The sequence below is a fragment of the Podarcis cretensis genome (genome assembly GCF_951804945.1).
Source record: "Podarcis cretensis genome assembly, chromosome: 5".
Lineage (NCBI taxonomy): Eukaryota > Metazoa > Chordata > Lepidosauria > Squamata > Lacertidae > Podarcis > Podarcis cretensis.
In genome coordinates this window covers 35,469,504-35,491,672 of record NC_137174.1, presented here as the reverse complement: position 1 = coordinate 35,491,672, position 22,169 = coordinate 35,469,504, and the positions used below count along the sequence as shown (strand labels likewise).

The 22,169-nt window shown below is 42.6% G+C and overlaps 1 long non-coding RNA gene across 1 annotated transcript; it reads left to right on the top strand.

The window, feature by feature from the left end:
- The first annotated feature begins 973 nt into the window (after window positions 1-973).
- On the top strand, window positions 974-3,252 carry LOC307216341. The gene is made up of 3 exons (XR_013839041.1): window positions 974-1,081; window positions 2,075-2,163; window positions 3,174-3,252. It is a non-coding gene; the product is annotated as an uncharacterized lncRNA (long non-coding RNA).
- Window positions 3,253-22,169: the final 18,917 nt, after the last annotated feature.

Here is a 22,169-nt window from a genome sequence, read left to right as displayed (position 1 = left end):
GCAGAAGCAGCTGCTGCTGCAGCAGCAGTGGAAGAATGAACACGCCCTTTTCAAATGTGTTGCAGAGCAAAAATACATTGAGAATGGTTCTTTTTATGTTCCAGCCAGCCTACCCTTGCAACCAACCAGTCAGATTTGAGGGGCATATAATTCTACCCCCTCACCAGACCACTTTGTTTGTGTCCAATAAGTGACCAAGAATTTCTACCCAGTGAAATTTTACAATCCTCTTTTACAATTCATATAAAAAGAACCTGCTTTTCCATGACCATTCTTTTTGCAACTGAGTAGCTGCCAACTGCCATCTACCCTCAGATTCATGGTATTTTAAACTTAATCCTTCACATAACCCCACATCCACAGCAAACTCTTATTTAAAAAAAACAAAACCCTGTCTCAGGAAACACACTTTAAATGGTAATTTCTCCACACTCACGTCAAACCCTAATTGACAATGATTTATATTTGAAAACACATTTTAAAACCATTTAAAATATCTGTGTCGTATTTTCTAAAAGCCAGCAGGGAAATAGCAAATAGCCTATTTAGAAACTAGGCTGCAATGCCATTTATACAGCAATATTTGCAATTAGCGTCTGAAGGCCATAAAAAGGCCTGTTTAAAATTATCCAGGGGCGGGGCTTGCCTGACCTCACATGGGATGAAATTCCACAGCTGTGAGGCCACCTCTGAGAAGGTCTTGTTGCATATAACCACCAACATAATAGTATTTGTGATAGACAGCGGAACCAGACCAAAATCTGGTGATGAAGTCCTTCACAATTGCACCCAGACCCTGATGACCACCAAGATAGCTAGCCGGGGGGGGGGGTGTGGAACAGCACTTTGGAGGGAAGAAGAAAAGGAGCAGTTTCTGAGGGACAGAGTTAGACAGGGTCAGAGAAGGGAGAGGGTTTAGTTTGAGAGAGAGAGGGCTCGATTTGAAATGGGAGGTGGGGATTAGGAGAGGGTTTGAGAGAATCTGATTTGAATTGAACATCTGCTCTGAGGAGACCATCGACAGCAAGAGGAAAGAGCCTCGCAGCTTCGAAAGGAACATGGCATTGAGTGTCTGAGGAAGGTAAACAGACAGGAGTTCACTGGAGGGCTGAGTCTGAGGCAGGAGAGGTAGAAGCTGTGGGAATACAGACTCCCTGGGTCTCATTCCAGTCAGGAGGAGAGAGTTTTTCTAGGAAAAGATTCCCAAGCTGGTAACAAGGGGTGAGGTAACTCCCTGGGTTCTAATTGGAGTACCTCAGTGGTAGAATTGTAACTGACGAAAAGTGTCCCTCACTCATGAACCAAGGTATTAAGCTATAAAGTGTCAAAAGCATTTTAACTGTAACACCTGTCATAAACTCAATAAAGAAATGAGACTGAAGTAACAATATGGGCATGATATGCTCTGACTGACTGACCCCAAACAGCATTTTGGAGCAGCTGAAATTTCCAAACCATCTCTAAGGAGACCCCCCCCCACACACACACATAGCGTTCATTGAAGTAGGGCATCCTGGATAATAAATAAGGCAAGGTCCATTCTCTCCAGGTAGGGTAAGCAAACCTAAGTTGGTTACCAAAAAAAAAAACAAAAAAAAAACACCCCTAGATTTTACTGCCATTTCAGCACCCATTCCCCAGCTACTGGCAAGTTCAAACACCACTTCCAAAGTGAAAATTTGATCTGAAGGGTTATGAGGCAACCATTTTGCTGAAGTTACACAGGGAATCCTATGCAATCAGCTTGAATTCCTTGAAGGAAGGCAGGATGTAAAACTTGGTAAATAAATAAGCACCAGCACTTTGAATTCAGTAGAGAAGTAAACAGGAAGCCAATGAAGGTGGTTGAAAAGAGATATACTATCACACCCTCAGTTGAGTACTGTACAATCTTAGTCATACTGAAATTAATGGAGATGACTACCTTAGGTCTATTCATTTTGAAGGGTCTACTCTGTGTAGAAGTTAGCTGGCTACAACTGCATGTTGGCAGTTTAGCCATTGTGTAATGCTATGCACCAAATCAGTTATCATCTTACAATTTGACATCTGGCTGTTTGCATTTTTATTCCAGGCTTTTCACACTTTACTTGCAGAGGAGAAATATTCCAACACTTCAGGAAATGAGCAAGTAATTCATAATGATGCCTCGTGGGGCCTCAGGTGAGCAATTCTCTGGTGACTTCTTGCTTTTTAAAAAGGCTCTTCTCTGTTGAGAATTTTTCACTTAAGAGGATTATAGATACAGATATATAAACACCCACCCACACCCCGAGGACTGCAGGTGTGTCAATCTTTGCCTTTGCCTCAAATGCGTAACCTAGTATTATCAGAGAGGGGAATTGTACCCTTTCCTAAGTGCTCTCATGCTTTGACCATTGACTTCCTTGCATGGGGAAAAACCTGCTGGCTTCTTTTCCTGCTATTCTGCTTTGCAGACTTTGACCTTGTGTTTATGCAACTTCCCAGCACTAGAAGGCTGGCGAAACCTGTCACAAGGCATCTGTTTCCCTGTTACCTTTTGCTGCCTTACATATGCCTAAGGTTTGTTCTTTCATGTTGCATCTTTGACGGTTTTTGCTTTCTATTTCTTCTCTTTGGAACAAGCTGCCTCCATATGTCAATTTATCTTACCTATTCAGGCTTGCAAGCAGCATCTAATCTAGCAAGAGATGTTGATAGCACAAGCAGGTTTACAGATGTGCAATGAATGAGACTGCAAATGTGAACCTGAATACTCATTTGTATCCATGCGCTAATGCTCAGCTGGGCCCTATTAAACTAGCTCGATAACTTCTTTATATGAATCCTATCCAAGGCTTTTAACAATTGCAGAAGACGAAACCTGGATCATGTGTCATTATCCCTTTCTCCTTCGCTTTCCCCAAAGTTTTCCATGTTTGGATTATATTTTAACTTCCTTATAAAAAGAGTTTAGGATGGAAGGCATTTAGTAGATGCTGATAATACTGATTGACACTTTCAATCTCTCTGTGTGTGCATGGATAATGCACATGGAATTCTTGGATATTATCTCCCAATTATTACTGAGAAAAATATTTTCTAGGGATAAGTAATCCATTAAGCAGAATGCATGAATAGCCATTTCAGGTTCAAAGACAGAAGGAACAACGTGATGACTGAACGCCCTTTTCTACCTGTTGCATTTGTAGGTGTCCTGAAAGAAGGGTACGTGTTTTTTATCCGTCAGCTAGGGGTTGGAGTTGAGGACTGAATTCATTTGCACATTCTGTGTCAGAAAGCCCAAGGCAGAAATGAGCTCATGAAAAGAACAAGCCAGGAATCCAAAAAATAAAGGAGAGTTGGGGCCAGATCTGAAGTGATTTTTTTTAATTTAAAAAACCAACTTCTTGTGCAATAGCAGTGTAAAGCTATTGAATATGAACTGTCCATTGCTGTTGTTTTGGAGATAGTTTCCCCTGCACCCACTAAGCTAGCCGTTGGCCTTCAGGTGTTGTAAAAGACACTGTCTCATTGCTAGAGTGTTGAAATATGATTTAATTTGCCAGTCTGGTTGATTTTTGTATGTGGAATGAGAGGGTGGCATCTTGCCCTTTGCTTCAGGCAACAGAATGTCCTGCATTGGAAATTTTGTGTATAGGAAGCTTCCTTGCTCTTAGATATTATGGTCCATCTCAGTACTGTCAACACCGACTGTCAGTGAGTGGCTCCCCAGGGCTTCAGACAAAGAGCATTCCCATCCCTAGCTGGAGATGCCAGGGATTGAACTTGTAACCTTTGGCATGCAAAGCAGATGCTCTACCACTGAGCTATGGCTGGCCCTGTCTCAGAACCCAATGGGCAGGTTTAGCTGGTGGGAGAACGTGCGGAAGTTGCTCAGCTACAGTAGCTTATTTCAATGTGACAACAAAAATGCTCCCTTTTGTATGTGAGGGTTAGGTAACACATATGTTCTGTGGAACAGATCTAGTACTATGACAGTGTTAGAATAGCATTAACCCCAATAATTCCCTTTTCAAAAATGTGCTGAAGTACATTCCAGACATGCCTAACTTGGCTGCTCCTTTCTGGAAATCATTAAACTGTGATCTTTACACTTGATTGATGCCCTGTATTCTACAGCCACTAAGGTCAGAAATGTGCTTACTCAGTGGCGTAGCATGGGTTGTCAGCACCCGGGGCAAGGCAAGTAATTTGCGCCCCCTAACCCGTGGATTTTAGTAGGGGCAGAGAGCTGCGAGGGCGAGCGCCCCCCCTGCACCCCCCACGCTACGCAACTGTGCTTACTTGCTGCTGCTGCTGCTGCCATTCCTGTTTCTGCAGAAAAACAAAACAACACCAAAAAACCCTGAAGCCTTGTTGATATACTCCTTTTTCATAGACCTTGGTTGTTAGGCATGTTCTTGCATGCAATGGAGATACTGTTCAAAAAAGTAAAACTGTAATGAGTACAAGCAACCACCGGGTGTCACTAGTGTTCCACATAAAATCAGAGACCTCCCTAAGAAAGCATCCCAGTAAATTATAAGCTGCTTTTTTGTTTGAGTTTATAACTTTATTCTAATAAGACTCATGCCCCAGACCTTAAACAAGCTCTGCACAGGCCTGCTTGCAGAGGTTGGGGTGCTGTTATGTCTGAAGAAGGGGAGGGTGGGTGTAGGGCATTTACATCAGACACCCTTGGCATGCCAATCCATAAAGTCCAAGGGACATGCCACTTTTCTATGTGCAAGAAATGTCTATTGGACGGGGAGCAGTTGGCCATTTCATTACCCAGGGCTCTATTTCTAGAAAAAAGAGGTGGTGGAACTTGCTGAGCACCCACCCAAGGTTGTTGAGCTTTAGGATCTCCACCTTCTTAGAGCTGCCGGAATTCAGTTCCAGGAAGTTCCAGTTGAAAAAAAAAAGCTCTGCCATTACCCCTCCTTCCATCTGACATGGTACAGTCCACAAACAGGTTTACCACCTCCTCTGCTCTTAGGGAGGACTAAGCCTAAAGTAGTGCCCTTCAAAGCATGACAGCGTTTTCAGCTGCACCAAGCAAGAAAAGGAAAGGAAGAGGTGTCTGAGCAGCACTAGAGAAGGCAGGGCTATAACATCCTGTTTACTGAGTGTTCGTCCTGATTTGCTTGCGTAATGCTAATGGGGAGGTTAGACTATGTCTTTTCTTGCTTGGGTGTTTGTTCTGACTTGTTTACGGGAAGGTGATATGACAACAAATCATCCTGATTTACTTGCGTAGTGTTCATATGTCTTCCCATGAATCTCCACCCCACACTTTTCAGTGAATTTCCCCATTACTTTCTAAACTGCAAAAAGTCCACTTTTTTTTTTTTAAAAAAAGTGGATTTATTGTGTTAGGCCAAAAAGCACTTTAATTCATCCCAGTTGTGCAATCCCTACATGCACTTGAATCCTTCCTGCAAAACCCTGACCAAAACACTTTTTTTAAAAAAAAAGCAATTCCTTGGTCCTACCAATGAAATCATCTGAAAATAATTGAAAAAACACCAGAGTTTGTTTGATTTTATGGTTCCCAAACTTCTTTCTAGCTGTTGGCACATGGAATGCCAGAAGTAAAACGAGTCTTTATATGTGCTAAAAAATGTGCCTGGTTGTCTAGCATGCTTACAGATTTTAGGTGTGGTTGGTATGTCTGGGTAGTGGTTTGTTTTCTAGTTTTCTCAGCGCATCTGAAACTATTCCACAAAAACAACCCAGCATGAAAAGGGAAGGACAACTGAGTGCCAGCATAATAAACTGAACAATAAATGGAATTGTGGGTGGGAATAAATCAATTTAACAGAGTTTCCAAGTGTCACATGAATGGTGATGTTGCCCTGTTGTGTACTATTGCCAGGGACATGTGACTGTTCTGAGTGTTCTTAGGATAGACTGTGAAGTGACACTGTTCTTTTTCTGCTCCCAAGTAGCCCCTTGAAAACCACATGGAGCTATAAGGCTAGTTGGAGCTGACTTACTAATCTAGGCTAAAATCCAACTAAAATTCTGCACCTGGGCAATTCTAAGCCCGTGGCAGGCCACAGTAAACTCTGTGACATGCCCAAATGGTACATATCGAGCAAATTTGTATTTTTATCTTATTTCTCCACCTCATCTATATTGAAGTTTTCCATGTTTTGCTAAATTGTAGGACACATTGAATGCTTAACTCCACCCACTGAAACTCTTATTCCGCCATCTCTCTGGTACTGTTTTGGGGAGACAGGGGGTGGGCAGGTGTGGGAGACTCCCTGGTCCTGAATGGGGTAACTGTGCCCCTGAAGGAGCAGGTGCACAGCCTGGGAGTTATTTTGGACTCACAGCTGTGCAAGGAGGCGCAGGTCAATTTTGTGTCCAGGGCAGCTGTCTGCCAGCTCCATCTGGTACGCAGGCTGAGACCTTACCTGCCTGCAAACTGTCTCGCAAGAGTGGTGCATGCTCTAGTTATCTCCCACTTGGACTAATGCAATGCGCTCTACATGGGGCTACCTCATGGGGCTACCTCTGAAGGTGACCCGGAAACTACAACTAATCTAGAATGCGGCAGCTAGACTGGTGGCTGGGAGTTGCTGCCAAGACCATATAACACTGGTCCTGAAAGACCTACATTGGCTCCCAGTACGTTTCTGAGCACAATTCAAAGTGTTGGTGCTGACCTTTAAAGCCCTAAACTACCTCGGCCCAGTATACCTGAAGGAGCGTCTCCACCCCCATAACTCAACTCGGAGACTGAGCTCCAGCTCTGAGGGCCTTCTTCACTGTGAAAAGTAAGGTTACAGGAAACCAGGCAGAGGGTCTTCTCGGTAGTGGTGCCTACCCTGTGGAGCGCCCACCCTGTGGAACGCCCTCCCACCAGATGTCAAGGAAATACAGTGGTACCTTGGGTTACATATGCTTCAGGTTACATATGCTTCAGGTTACATACTTCGCTAACCCAGAAATATTACCTCAGGTTAAGAACGTTGCTTCAGGATGAGAACAGAAATCGTGCTCCGGCGGTGCGGCAGCAGCAGTAGGCCCCATTAGCTAAAGTGGTGCTTCAGGTTAAGAACAGTTTCAGGTTAAGTACGGACCTCCGGAACGAATTAAGTACTTAACCTGAGGTACCACTGTAAACAACTACTGTATCTGACTTTTAGAAGACATCTGAAGGCAGCCCTGTTTAGGGAAGTTTTTAATGTTTGATTTTTCAATGTGTTGTTAATATTCTGTTGGGAACCACCCAGAGTGGGCGGGGTATATTATTATTATTATTATTATTATTATTATTATTATTATTACTATTATTAATTTTTTGGCAAGCATCATCCAGCCCGCTCATGCTCACACATATATTTATAGCCATGAGGGAAATCATAATTGGGGCAGACCCATTGATGCTAATGAACATGACTAACTTAGGTCCATTTGTTTGGACTAATCAGATAAAATCCTCGGTTAGGTTTTTTATTATTAATATTGTTATTATTATTAAAATGGAGATTCTTGAGAATGCAAATTTTGTGCTCATGCCCATTCCATGTCAGGGAACTTAAAGGTACAATGTAATGATTTAATTGCATTTGGAGCTGAAACACAGGTGCCTAACAAAACCAAAGGCCTTTTCACAAGCACACCCACTTTTTAAAAGATCTCTGATATTTTCCCCAATCAGACTTTGAGGTCTTTTGTATAGGAAAATGGTAGCTGAAGTCAAAACTTCTCCGGTTGGCAGAGTACAGCACATCCATAACAAATGAGGATGCCTCATTAAGGAGGCAGCAAGAACCTAATTTTAATGCTACCTGTTTCTCCCTCTGGGAGAAAGAAACACAACTTGTTTCACTGTAGAATACAGAATTAATGCAAGAATGGGAAGCTATAAATATTCCAGAAGGCAGGTTAGAGTATTCCTCAGCCTATTTTCTTCACTTGGATAAGATCAGTGGCAACAAAACTGAATTTGCTTCTGTGGGGATTATACAGGCAAAAATCCATTATCCAAACTGTGCACCTTGAATGATACACACCTGCATTTGAAATCACATCTCACTCATTTCAGTGGGAATTTGCCTCTATCTCTTTGTTATTCTCCTCCTCCTCTCTGCAAGAAGAGTAATGTCTAGACTTTTCCTGCGCAGCCAGCAATGAGGGGGAAATAAAGAGGCACTCAAAGTTATGCCCCTTGAAAGGCTGGTTAAAATGTTCTTAAAATGGTTCCCATTTTACAAGCCCTACCAAGAGTTGTTGTCAAGAGGTAGCTAGCAGTCCATCTAAGAGCAAACTCAGGTGGTGAGCGCTGACAGAACTGGAGTCAAAACAAAACAACTGAGAAATGAGGAGGATATCAGCATGCTTGGGGGATCCTTGAGATTTGCAAAATGGCAAGTAGAAAATAGGACCTTAAAGGTGCAGAAACTCACAACGTTCTGAACAGCCCAATGAGGACTGAGCATGCCGCAGAATTCTAATGACTGGAAGAAGAAGAAACTAGTGCTGTGGGATGGGATGGAATTAAGTGGAATGGCCTATCCTCCTGGAATGGGACATGGCTGACTAAAACCCTAAACAGGAGCACGGCTGATAGAAGGTGAGGATTTACTACAAAAGGGATTTTGTTGCATGTTCCAATTGTATATATTTAATGTAGCGCAACCCACTGGCAGTGCCTGTGCTCTGAATTTAGAAATCACCAGATTCACTGCCCAGCTTTTCCAGATAAAGGATCTTGGTAACAGGATCCATAGAGACCTTTTCCCTTGAAGGGCTGTTGTTGGTTTGAGTAAGCAGCACCGGACAAGATCAATGAATGGGGTAATTTGCTGTGGAAAGCTCTCCTGTTAAAAGCAAAACAAACAAACAAAAACAAAAGCAAAACAAAAGGCAACCATGAGACTATCTAAATATAATAAAGAGCCTGCTGGATGAGGCCAATGGCCCATCTAGTCCAGCATCCTGTTCTCACAGTGACTAACCAGATGCCTGTGTGTAGGAAGCCCACAAACAGGATCCAACAGCATTCTCTCCACATGTGATTTCCAGCAACTAATATTCAGAAGCATACTTCCTCTGATTAGGAGTAGTGGAAATGCAGAAGATGGATGGTTACCAAGGAGGTGTAGGTGGCCTTGCACAATGAACCCTTCATGTCACCATGAGCTCAGCAGCAGTGATTCTAATGCTGAGTTCGGCTGACTTGATTGCTCACAGGAGGGCTTCTGGTGCAAAATTGCTTTGCTTGCCTGCTGGCCTAGCTCATGAGACTCCCAAGGCAGGTGAAGGTAGTAACAATCAAGCCAGGTGAAGGTAACTTGGGGGGTAGCAGTATTGATGCAGGCCTAAACTGATGAATGTGCTGTATAGTCTGGCCAGATTAGGGTCTACTCTGCTGCTACATCCTTGGTGCTTCCAGCAGCTGAAAGGAGGCATTCTGCCATTCGCCTGGTATGTTAGTGCATTCTATTCTTGTGTCTATCCTTGTGTAAAGGAGGGATTGTTGCTTGCTTGATATCCTTGTGTAAAGGAGGGCCTGGCATGTTAGTCTATCCTATCTTGTGTCTATGCTTGTGCAAAGGAGTGATTCTGTATCCTTGTGTATGAGAAGCATGCTGCTCAATAAGTTTCAGACTTCCTTTACTGCTTGTGTTTTGCATTTGCTTCATACATCCCAGATAAAGAACCCATTGACAAAACACCATGAAGGCAGAACATAGCTAGTAGCTGTTGTTGATAGTTTTAATGTATCTGACAATATAGTTCTGCCAGCGTTTCATTGCCTGATGATCCACCCTACTGTCAGTCATCACACGTTTCCTGTCTGGGCTTATTGATAGGTCTTTACATCGGTTATTTAAAAATATGCTTTAAAAGACAGCTAGCCATAAATAAAGTTTGACCACCTGGTGCTCACAACACAAGAAAATGCCCTTTGAGAAAGAGCACACCATCTCAGCAGACGTGTGCAGTGTATCTGAGTGAATGGATAGTACATACGTTTCAATGTTTATTAATATCATTAAATGTATATACTGCTTAATTGGCAAGGTGGCTTCTGAGCAGTTCACACGAATAAAAATAAACCTTCACAATTAAAATGGAGCAACAAAACAAACCTATTAACACAGCATGGCAATTAAAACTGTCAAGCCAGCGACTAAGACAAGTAAAATAGGAGGTTCAATCATGAGACTGCTTATGTAAGGAGGTGTATCTTTAAAAGCTGGTGGAAAGCCAGTACTGAATATGACTCCCAGTACCTTGGCAAGAGAGAAGACTAGGAGTTTCTTTGACATACCCATCTGTTATGGATGCTTTAGTTTAGATTCCTGCATTGCAGGGGGCTGGACAAGATGACCCTTGAGAGCCCTTCCAGCTCTACAATTCTATGATTCCATATCATCTTTGCATGTGCTGGGAGTGGGGCAGGACAAGGGTAGCGGGGCAAAGTTCCAAGGCACAAGCAGAAATCCTTGCACTGATGGGATAATTGCTTAGCATTGCATTGGATACAAACCTTGGTACATCACAGAAAAGACCAGCTAGCTAGACTATTTAACCCTCATGTGCATACCTCTCATTTGCAGGAAGGGTTTTTCTGAGAAGGGTTGAAATCTGACACCTCCCATTCTGTAATTTGAGATGGAACAGTTGCAAGAAAGGCTGCCGGCTCTGTAGATCTGCTTTTAGTGTCCCCCCAAAGGAAGAGAAATTGGGAACAGCAGAGCTCTGCAACATCCAATATCTTGCCTTTGTACCCTGGTTAAATATAATTGCTATTTTCATTGACACCTCATAGCAAGTAGGTCATTGTTTCTAGTGGAAATTCTGGCACGCAGGACAAGGTTAATTGTGCTGTGCATCAAAATGCATTAAGCAGCCTGGCATTATCTTTTGAGACAATGATGCCACTATTGCCGTTCGTCAGCACAGCTGCTTATTTCAGGCATTGCTTTACTCAAGATAGCAAAAACTAAAAGACAGTGTGGAAGCGATAGAGAAACCTGAACTTTTGCAGACACGACACCAAATGAACTGCAGCTTTCAGATGTCAGTGAAGGGGCTGACTGCCAGGCGTACATAACCCACTGGTGTAAATCGGAGACATTTAAATGCGTTAAATCTTACTCCAGGAAAGGGTTTAACTCAAAAGCGAATCCAGTCATTGCTTACAAACCTCAGTGCAGTAGCAGGCCATTTGCAGTTCACTGCCTTATGCAGCTTGGACTAGTGTACTGTTTATCTCCACTATATTTACCCTTTCTGGCCAAGTACTTACACTTATTTATGCCACTGGTCAGTGATAAATGTTGGACTGTTCCTTAGTCTTCCTTCATTCTAGTATTAGCCCATTTTAACTGGTCTAATTACTTTTTGTTGTTGATGTTAATCGGTTTCCTGCTTGTTTTCTTTCCCACGCTGAGGATTAGTGTTAGTATTATTATATGGCTACAGGGCATCAGCAGCGTGCATGTAAATATAGTCTTTGAGACCACTGTAACTGGAGTCAGCAAGCTTTCTCTGGATGGTTTCCCTCCCTAATCTATGACTTTGATTAAAATGTAGCTTAGTACTTAAATGTGACATTCCCTTGCATAGTCCAAAATTGTGAGCAGAAAATGAACAGGCCAGTTCTATCATCCCATATCCTCCTTCCAGTCTAAAGAACATTGACACAGTCCAGTAACACCACGTGAGCCAAGAGCACAGATGGGATATGCATTGCGCCATCTTTACAATGACAGAAGGATGCAACAGATACTGTGTTAAACACTGCTGGTCTCCATTTAGTTCATTTGGATTTGTTCAGCACTGCCTTGCAAGAACCACTTATTCCTGGGCATTGTTGCACAGTGCTGATAGTTGATGAATTCATCCTGCAGTTTTCTGCACAATTCATGCTATGATTTGCTGCTGTGAGCAAATATGTTTGACTACAAGGCACCACTCCTACAAAATGGCAAAGATTCAAATTTTCAATTTTATTACTTTAAGCATTTTTCGCTAAACTGAGCTTTAAGACTTATCAACTGCAACATCTGAGATTTTTAAAAAGTTGTGTCCAAGATATTGTTGTTGTTAACTATATTAATTTAAAGCATGTTTGCTTTGCTCCACATCTGAAAGCTCTCAGACCAGCTTACAAATCTATAAAAAGACAGTCTCTGCTTGTATGTAGGCTTACAATCTTAAAAGACATGACATGAAAGGAAAAAGGGCTAGGGAAGGAGGAGGGGTTTTAAAAAAGAGAAATCATGCCTCGTTCTTAAAGGAGGCATGTATCATTTCACATTTCAGTTTTGCATCATTTTGCGACACAGTAATTCAGTTTTACTAGCAAATCAGAGGTTAAACTCACCGCTATCCAGCCCTGGGAGGAGAGTGGGCAGCATTTGCACAAGACACCTACACACTGCAGCTGACACACTAAGGTGTCACGACCGGAGTTTTTTTCTAAAAAGATGTTTAGGGGTACTCTCATTTTCCTACTCATATTGAAATACTGCCCCTCAAAGAGGCCAAACTTAGATTCACAAAATGTTTAGGGGTATGCGTACCCATGCATCCCCCCAGAAAAAAGAGCACTGGAAAGCTCTGCTGTAAACGCTACACAAATTTGGAGTGGAGTCCCTAAGACGGTTGGATGGTGCCTTGTATGCCTCCTTCCAGCCAAGCTGGGCCAAAAGTTTCTTTAAAAAATGATCAAAATGTCGAGTTTCATCACTCAAATACTGAAAGCAATATGTTTCATTCTACATTCAAATTTGTACTTATGAATATATATCCCTCCAGTCTTGAAATTCTAGTAGTATTCTAGTTTCATTGGCACCTCGATTGTTCTGGCAGACATCATATATGCAACATGCACAGCAAGCATGAAATGTTGATGTTACTTGTATCCTGAAGAGACAATGAGATGTGCCTCCAGGGGTGAAATTAACCTGTTGTATTAGCCACACTGATGTGACCACTCTGGGGTGCAAGCCTGGTGGTGTGTATGGAGTTCCTGGAATTTGATGTATTTTAGCATGTTTTAGATTATTATTTCTTAAAAACAATTGTTAACCAGTCACCGTAAGTTTGAGTGATAAAGGAGTTGGGAACTAAGTTACCTTTGCTCAGAAAGAGCCCTTTGGTTTTGATATGGAAACTCTGATGGCCCTTTGAAGCACGAGAAATGGGGGCTTGTTTAGTTGCTCATGAAAGGTAAAAAGAAAAAGTAGCCACATGCTTTGAAAATGGTTGGGCTTCCTGCCTCCCTCCCCCCCACCCCCCACTCTGCAACAGGTCAGGCCTGGCTACATTTCAAACAAATGCTGTTATCTCACGCTTTGGAGAGACCTTGACTGTACAAAACAATTTGCTATTATCTGACCTGATGGACTGCAGTTGCATGGAAAAACAGAGATTGCTGTGGTGATGTTTTTACTGTGCACATATTGTATTGTATTGTATTGTATTGTATTGTATTGTATTGTATTGTATTGTATTGTACTTTCTGGAGTTTAGAACCTAACATAAAATAACAGAAATGTGCAAGTCTTTTCAAATGTTCAAGCTATACATTGGGCCTCTTTTTAGGAGAAACAGTCCCTTCCCCCCATGTGAATTTTCTGCTCAGTTATCCACTTCTGTTCAGCACAGGGCATATCCAAATGACTGGTTTTGTTTTAGTATTTATCCTGGTTAATTTGTAGCGAGATTAGATGGCGCTGACTATTTAGTGAATATTAATCCTGATTTGTTTGCTGGGAGGTTAGATGTTTCTGTAACGAAGCAAGTGTTGCCCCACACTTCCTGGTGAATTTTCCTGCCTCTTTCCTTATCACAAAAAGTCCTTTGTTTTGGAGGCCTCTGCATCTTGCACTGAGGAAGGGGCTTGCTGCCATTTGCAGGACCCTGTCTGTCTGGCATCACATTGTATCCTATCCTTACCCCAAGAAGCTCAAGGTGTTGCAACCCTCGAGACATTGTTGGACTCCATCTCCCATGAGTCCCAGTTGGCACAGTCAATGGTCAGGGATGATGGGAGTTGTAGTCTCCCATCTCCCATAAGTCCCAGTTGACATAGCCAATGGTTAGGGATGATGGGAGTTGTAGTCCAACAAAATCTGGCATAGTGAAGGCCCACTATTGGCATATCAGGTTACTCCAATTTACACTCACGACAGCCTGCTAAAATAGACTAGGCTTAGACAGTGACTTTCCCAATGCCACATTCTAAGCTTGATATCTGAGCTGGAATTTGAATTCTGCTCTTCCTGATCTAGCACTGACAGTCTGTCAGTCCCTCTACAGTATGCAGGATCCTTTTTAGGTTGGCTACAGTTCCACCCACCGCCTCCCTCGCCATGGCCCTTAACTTTGCAGCCACTACCAGCCATGGTATCAGGGCAGGACTTTGAGGCAAAATTCCAGCAGAATGAGCAGGGGATTCCGAACCCCAGCCACATTTTGAAGTAAATGAAGTAAAACACACATCACCATGTAAGATGTTTTTACTGTGCACAGATTGTAGTTTCTGGAGTTTAGAACTTAACATAAAACAACAGAAATGTGCAAGTCTTTTCAAATGCTCAAGCTATACCATTGGGCCTCTTTTTAGGAGAAACAGCTCCTCCCCTCCCCACGCAGTGTAAGTCCTTTGCTCCTATGGATCTGGGGCCTAACTCTGACAAGCGGTAGTGACAAGGTTCTTCACATCATTTCTACAACATAACTGGCACAATTACCAAGGAAAAAAAGGAGCCCAGCCTCCACTAGATGGCACAATCCATGTTCTTTCAGAACATCAGAATGTGTACCTAATGCACAGTTAGTGGAGATGTTGAATCCTGATTTCACGCACCTTTGCCCTTTGATGCAATTTAATTTCATTGTTTTATTTGCCTGATTGTGGCACACCTAGTGGAAAAGTGCCAGCATGTATCAACACAGTATACGGTGTCTATAGGAAAGGAACCGGGCAATTGCTGGCCTAGACTTAAATGGGCATTTATAGATGACCCATGCATCTTGCAGTAAACGTTGGGCTTCAAATGTCATGTTTCATGTTTCTGTTTTTAAAACTGCACCAGCAATTGCTTTTTAAAGAGCCAGACATTCTAGTAGCCCTGGGCAATATACCTAGGAAATATTGCTGCTGGGTGGGCTAAGGGGCAAAAATGGGTGGAGTAATGTACACTCTTTTCCATCCCATACCCAGAGAAAGTAAGGGGATGAGCACAGTTCAGGGACAGATTTCAGCCAGCGAAAAACATGCAAGGAGGGTAAAGAGTTGTTTATTAAAAACAAATAAACAAAGGAAACTCTTTTAGTCTGTTTACTAGCACATCGGATTCAGAAACCAATGCAGAATATATTGTTACGGAGAAAATTATTGCAGAATATAACCAACAAAGAGCCTTTAGCAGAATATAGTAGCAGAGAGGGTCATGATCCTTGGTGTGAGAATGAGTATGTTATGATGCCCACATAAGAGTGTTCCTACTTTCATCCATTAAATGTTGGATGGAGTGGTTTCAAGTGGTCAGAAAGAAGACACCAGTTAATATGCTAGGGTTGCCATACGTCTGGAATTTTCTGGACATAGCCGGAATTTGGCAGTCGGAAACAGTGTCTGAGTGGCCATCGCTGAGATGTCCAGAAGTATGTATGGCAACTCATGTTGGAAATGTAGCTATTGGTGAATTTCCTAAGAAATAGCTCAAAAACTATTTGTTGTTATTGGGATTTTGCCCCCCCCCCCCCAGGGAAAAAAGCTCAACAACTGTGCTAAAAGAAGCTTAACAACTGCGGCCATAGATAGATGGCCATGGAAGTAGAATCAGATGTTGATATTCTGGTGGATGTTAAGTGTTGTTGGAATACCATCTTTTAAAGATATCTGTCAGGCAAAATGCTGTAAAAGAAGCAGACACGTCAACATTATTTAAGGAAGTTTAATAATTTCTTAACATCCATTTGATCACAATTTGATTTACAACACAGTTTTACAGAATTTCACACCTGACATTATTTTTCTTAATTGATGGCTCACTATTCAATTTGCTGAATTTCCATTTTTGAAATGAACAGTTGTTCCAAATAAAGTTACCTCCATGATTTCACAGTGTTGCCGCAGTTCTATACAAAGACTACTAAAAGTATGAAAAATATAAGTGCTTTTATGCACACATTTTAATACTGTTTCTGTGTCTCAGGCACCTGCTTTATCTTACTGTGTATAAATAATAGCTGGGGGGGGGAGTATACAGTTAAATAAAAGTAAGAAATGATTTCAACCAGATAGAAGTATTTTGTTGCTAACATTAGAGGTGTGAATACAGTGACACTAGGCAAGTTTCACAAGTGTATAATTAACAAAAAATGATTTAGGTTGAACTCACACATGGAGGCTGTTTGAAGACCCCTATAAACTCACCCTCCACCTACAAATTTGGTGCTAGCATGGAAAGAAAGTTCCAACTTAGCTTGATTCCAATGCATACATATGGATCATACGAGGTGGCGGAAGGTGGATTGGTCTGCATGTGTTCAGAATACTGGACCTTAGAAGTGGGATCATAGATGAGTAGAATGTCATAAGGTTCCAGGTTCAATCCCTGTCTGAAGTCCAGGGATGGCCTGGACTTTAGACAGGGGCATCACCTCCACAAGGCCTCCACAACTCCCAAGTTCTGCTGGGATGGGGTTCAGTCCCTCCCAATCTTGAGGGGGCCAAGGAGGCCTGGAGGTAAGTTGCCCTGGGCTGTGCAACTTCTCCCAATGCAGCACAGCTTGGTGTGAAGTCGCTCCTGGTCGTGACACATTAAGAGATGCTGCACAGCCTGGCAGGATGTTGCACCACGCCATGCACCATTGGGAGAGGCCACACAGACTAGCACAGCCTGGCAGGCAACTGTCGCATCAGGAGGAAGCCTTGTCGGGCTACTCCTGATGCAGTAGGTCATCGTGCATGCAATGCACAGCTTCCTATCTTCCTGACACAGAATGTGGTTTTCTAGCAATAAGGTTCTGGCAGTAGTCTAAATGTCAGACACCTGCAAATTGTGGTTGGCCTTGGAAGTCACCCCATGTTTCTGGCAGGTGGCAAGTTTTTGCTTTCTTACCTTGCTCCATGGAAGCAAATTAATGCTGCCCTTCTGCATCTGTTGCTGAACAAGCAGAGGTGATTTTTTTTTGGTGGAGGGGCAGCAGCAGTCCTGTATTTGGTCTCACTGCAAGCTGCAGCCTGACAAAATTATAAAAGAGGCATTTTGCATTCCTGTGTTGTCACTGGAGGCTTTTTAGAGGCTTTCCCTGTTGGTCACCAGGATTAAATTTATGGTCACTGCCACTGGACAACTGGACACATGAGACAACTATGTTTGTGGACCTCTGCTAGAGGTCCCTTCTTTATTGCAACTTCTCACCAAATAGTTGGCAATCTCCATGACACTGTAAGCCATTTTAGTAGTTGGCAACTTTGATATTAGTGGCCCTCTAAGAACCACAAGCTTGAGACTCGCCTGAATCAGCTCAGACAGGCACTATCCACACCCATTGCAGTTGTGCTGCAATACAATAGCCAAATCCACTATCACTATCTCCAAACCTGCTTTTATTTCCTTTCAGGTGCAGTACTGCAACATGACTTTTTGGGGGCAGGTGGCCGGGCGCACAACATATTATCCTCCCCCAAACCCATGCGCAAATCAGTCAATTTATAATCACATTTGTGAAGATGCTAAAATAACATCTTAAGTCAGGAAAGCATCATTTCTAAATGATGCTCATAGAAGATACAAAATGATTCTTTCCATCTTTCTTTCGGGTGTATATTCTAGTTTATCTAGGGTGTTCCTTTGGTTTACAAATGTGGGGATTGGATTGCACAATTCAATTAAAAATCACTTGAGATAGCTATGCTGCAATCCTATGCATGTTTACTTGGAAGTAAGTACCCATTGAACAAAGTGGCTCATGCTTCTGAGTAAAGTTGAATAGGACCTTTCTTTAATATTTGAAGCTAAAAATTCCAGAATAATTATTCAGCCATATAATGTTTCTAAAAGATTGAAAATGAACATTGGGACCAATTTATTTATCTTTGAGACATTGCTCCCATACTTCTAAGCTCCAATATACTTTCCAGCATGCAGGACAGAAGCCAGTGGTACCAATGAGAGCCTTGGATGAATAGGGCAACTGCAGGAGAGGAAAGGCTTAAATTTCCCCATCCTGTCTGCAGTGACCTCAGCAATATTCAGGGTCCCCTCCCCTGCAGTGTCTGCTATTTGCATTTAAAAACACCTTTAAATGCAGTCAAGCATCTAATGGAGCATCTAGTTTATCCCTAAGATTATAGCTAGCACACCATCATAAGCAGGATTCATACCTACATGAAATGCTTTACAACAAGAATATCTGAGAAATATAAAAGCCCCATGACTTAAAAAACTCTACGTCAGAGGTTTTCAACCTTTTTGAGTCCACGGCTTCCTTGACCAACTACATTCTTTCTACAGCACCCCTGTGGGGGCTCAGGAGCCCAGTTATGTCACCCCTTGCCTGCAGAGCTGGCAGCCTCTCACCCTTGTTTGAACACCCTCCCTTGTGGAGTGTTCCCTTAGCCTCCTCTCCCCTCTCCCCTCTCCTTGGGAGTCCTCCAGGCAGCTGCTGCCGCTGCCCCAAGGAGAGGTGCCTCCTCACACTGCCCTACAGGGGCCTGGGAAGCACCCCCTGGCCAGCCCCAGAGGCACCATTCGCCTGGGAAGCTTGTAGCCAGGGCTGCTGCAATAAACAGCTGTGCAAGCCTTGGGGAGGCAGAGATGTGAGAGGGCATTAGAGGAAGGGAGGGGAGGAAAGAGGGACAGAGGCCAGTGTTGCCCATGGCCCACTGACCATCATTCAAGGCACCCAAGGGTGCCACGGCATACTGGTTGAAAACCATTGCTTTACATTATTACAAAAATACTATTGAAAATTGCAATTACGGACCATCGTTTGTAAACACAAATGAAACAACACACTCTTTAAGTTTTCTTTTCCTTCTTAGGTTAGGCTTACCCCCCTGCTTGTAAAAAAAAAAGTGGATTTAAAAATAAAAATCAGTGTCTACCATTATTAAACTGCTATTCTAAAAGCAGTGAAGCCTTGCTACATCAGAATTTGCCCTATCACTAATTCAGAATCATATTGAACCTGACTAATCATTAGCTTGAAGTAGCTCCTGCCCCCTGCCATAGCTTGATTAAATGTAAGACATTGCTTTAAATTACACAGGCCATTTGGGTTGTTTTTTTAGAATGCTCCATATCCATCACTCCGAGTAGCTACTGCAAATGCTGGATAAGCTTCATAGGTTGCGTAGGTTGCCAAATCTTGTCCCAGAGTCACTGCTTGCTTGAGTTGAGTAGCTGCCACTGCGGCAGTTGCATTAGCAATGTATCCTGCAGGGACATTAAAAACAAAACAAAAAACACAAGGCTATTTTGCTATAGCTGCAGAGACTGACTATAATCCTTTATTCACTTCTTTATTTGGGAACAACTTAAACATTCTTGTTCAAGCACTTTGATTTAACTGAATGTGCAGATTTGGCTGCAAAATGAATATAATAGGGTTGCTGTATTTCAAAAAAGTGAAAATCCAGACACAAAAGTAGTTGAGCCTTTTTTGGGGCAAAGTTGCTGAGCTTTAAACAGCCTTGTAAAATATATAATAATGAGGATTTTCATTGGGATTTCTTCCCGCTAAATAGTGCCATTCACCATTCTAAGAGATACTATAGGCAAAAACCTCAGCCACCCTTGCAGTTACTTCTGGGTTAATGTCAGACAGATAGAATCTGATATTTTCATAGTGCTGTGATGTTAGACTACCCAAAAAAAAGGGGGGGGGGGTAACATGGGTTTGCATAGCTGGTTGTACAATGGACAGTAGAAAAGAATATGCGATTTCCGCCCGGACGCTGTTTCCAATGGCCAAATCCTGGCTATGTCCGGGAAATTTCAGGCTTATGGCAACCCTAAATTACACAAAACCCCTAAATTACACACACAAAAATCACACAAGCCAAAACAAAGTTACGAGGGTCATCTAGTCTAACCCCTGCAATGCAGGAATCTTTTGCCCAACATGGCGCTGTTACCCACAAATCTGAGATCAAGAGTCTTATACTCTACCAACTGAGCCATCCCAGAGCTATTGGTGCTATTTAGTTTTGTTTTACTGTTGCCATATATTGCTTTTACTGATAGCGCCTGCCTTAATTATTGACACTTACAGCGTAACCCTTTACTCAAAACAGTAGAATTACAGCCTTGATTTGTTTTATCTTGCTTTCTATTTGTACACTTTTTTATATACACATAAAAATGGTAAATAGACTGTAAGGAGGCCAAACATTCATCCAACACTACAGTAAAGAATAACATCCTTCCTTTATGTAGCCTCTATAAATGACACTTAGCCCTGTTTCGACAATGAATATCTAGACAACTCCATTCTTCCACCAAGAAGTACAGAAGAAAATATTCTTTAGAATGATGCATTTTCTGTTCGCTTTGGCTAACCTGAGAGATTGTTCCCAGACTACCAAAGACACCTGAACTGGAATGGAGAAAAGGCACCTCTCAGTCTTCCAAGTCATATGTAACAGAAAATAAAGGAAAGAGAGAGGTCATTGTAATTAAGCCGTAAATGGCACTGGGTTCAATAAAGCATCAGTGTATCTTACATAATGCGGAAGCTTGAACAAGCCTAGACAAATTGATTTTTCTCTGTGGCAGGAAGCTGCATAGATTTTAAACTTTTTTTTCTTTTTTTAAGAAAGCCTTGATGTTCCTGAAAGATTCCATATTAATCAACACATATTAATATTAATGGGCACATATTTCCAGTAATGTGAAAGAAAGAATTATAAATACAGTGCAGAAAGCTTTACTTATAATGTTATTTCAATTTATGTCTCGCCTCCTTATATGCACTAATTTACCTAACCAAGCTTTCTGTATACGAAAGATATTCTAAAAAGATGTTAATTAAAATAATCATATTGTTCTAACTAGCTAATTCATATTATGATCAGTGTGCTATGAAACAGTCTTCCTTTCTCCCATTTGGCACCCATGAGTGCTGCAATGAGTACAAGAGACCTCCTTGGTGCCTGTGAGACCCCTGATGACGTCTTTTAAAAGATAGTGGTACCTTGGTTCTTGAACTTAATCCGTTGCAGAAGTCTGTTCGACTCCCAAAATCGTTCAAAAACCAAGGCGTGGCTTCCAGTTGGCTGCAAGGGTTTCATGCACTCAAGAGGAAGCTGCGTCGGATGTTCAGCTTCTGAAAAATGTTCAGAACACTTACTTCCAGGTTTGCAGCGTTCGGGTTCCAATTTGTTCGACAACTGAGCTGTCTGAGAACCAAGGTCCCACTTTGTTTATTTACCTGGTTGCTGGGTGTGTAGTAAAGTGTGCATTGCAAAGTAAAGTGTGCATTGCAGGGGTGGCCCCCAGGGATCTCTTCCAACTCTAGAATTCTATGCAGGTGGCGCTGTGGGTTAAAGCCTCAGCGCCTAGGACTTGCCGATCGAAAGGTCGGCGGTTCGAATCCCTGCGGCGGGGTGCGCTCCCGCTGCTCGGTCCCAGCGCCTGCCAACCTAGCAGTTCGAAAGCACCTCCAGGTGCAAGTAGATAAATAGGGACCGCTTCCAGCAGGAAGGTAAACGGCGTTTCCGTGTGCGGCTCTGGCTCGCCAGAGCAGCGATGTCACGCTGGCCACGTGACCCGGAAGTGTCTCCGGACGGCGCTGGCCCCTGGCCTCTTAAGTGAGATGGGCGCACAACCCCAGAGTCTGTCAAGACTGGCCCGTACGGGCAGGGGTACCTTTACCTTTACCTTTATGAAAGTAAACAGCTGGCCACCCACCAACTTCATTTCCCTAGAATGCATCTGGGATCCAAAGAGACAGGTGAGGACTGGGAAGGAGCGCAGAGTGAAATGATCAGGACCCGGGCAAGGGGAAGAGCCAGAGAGGGAGAGGGTAAATAGAGCAAGAGATAGAGAAGTTGCACAACACACATGCACGCACACACACACACACACTAGTGAAAAGATGCTCATGAATTTGTATGCTCATATTTGAGAGATCAATTTTCAAACCATGTGGGGAGCCTAACATGTGGTGCGGCACAAGTTTTTACTGTGCATTATTGATAATTATTTAAT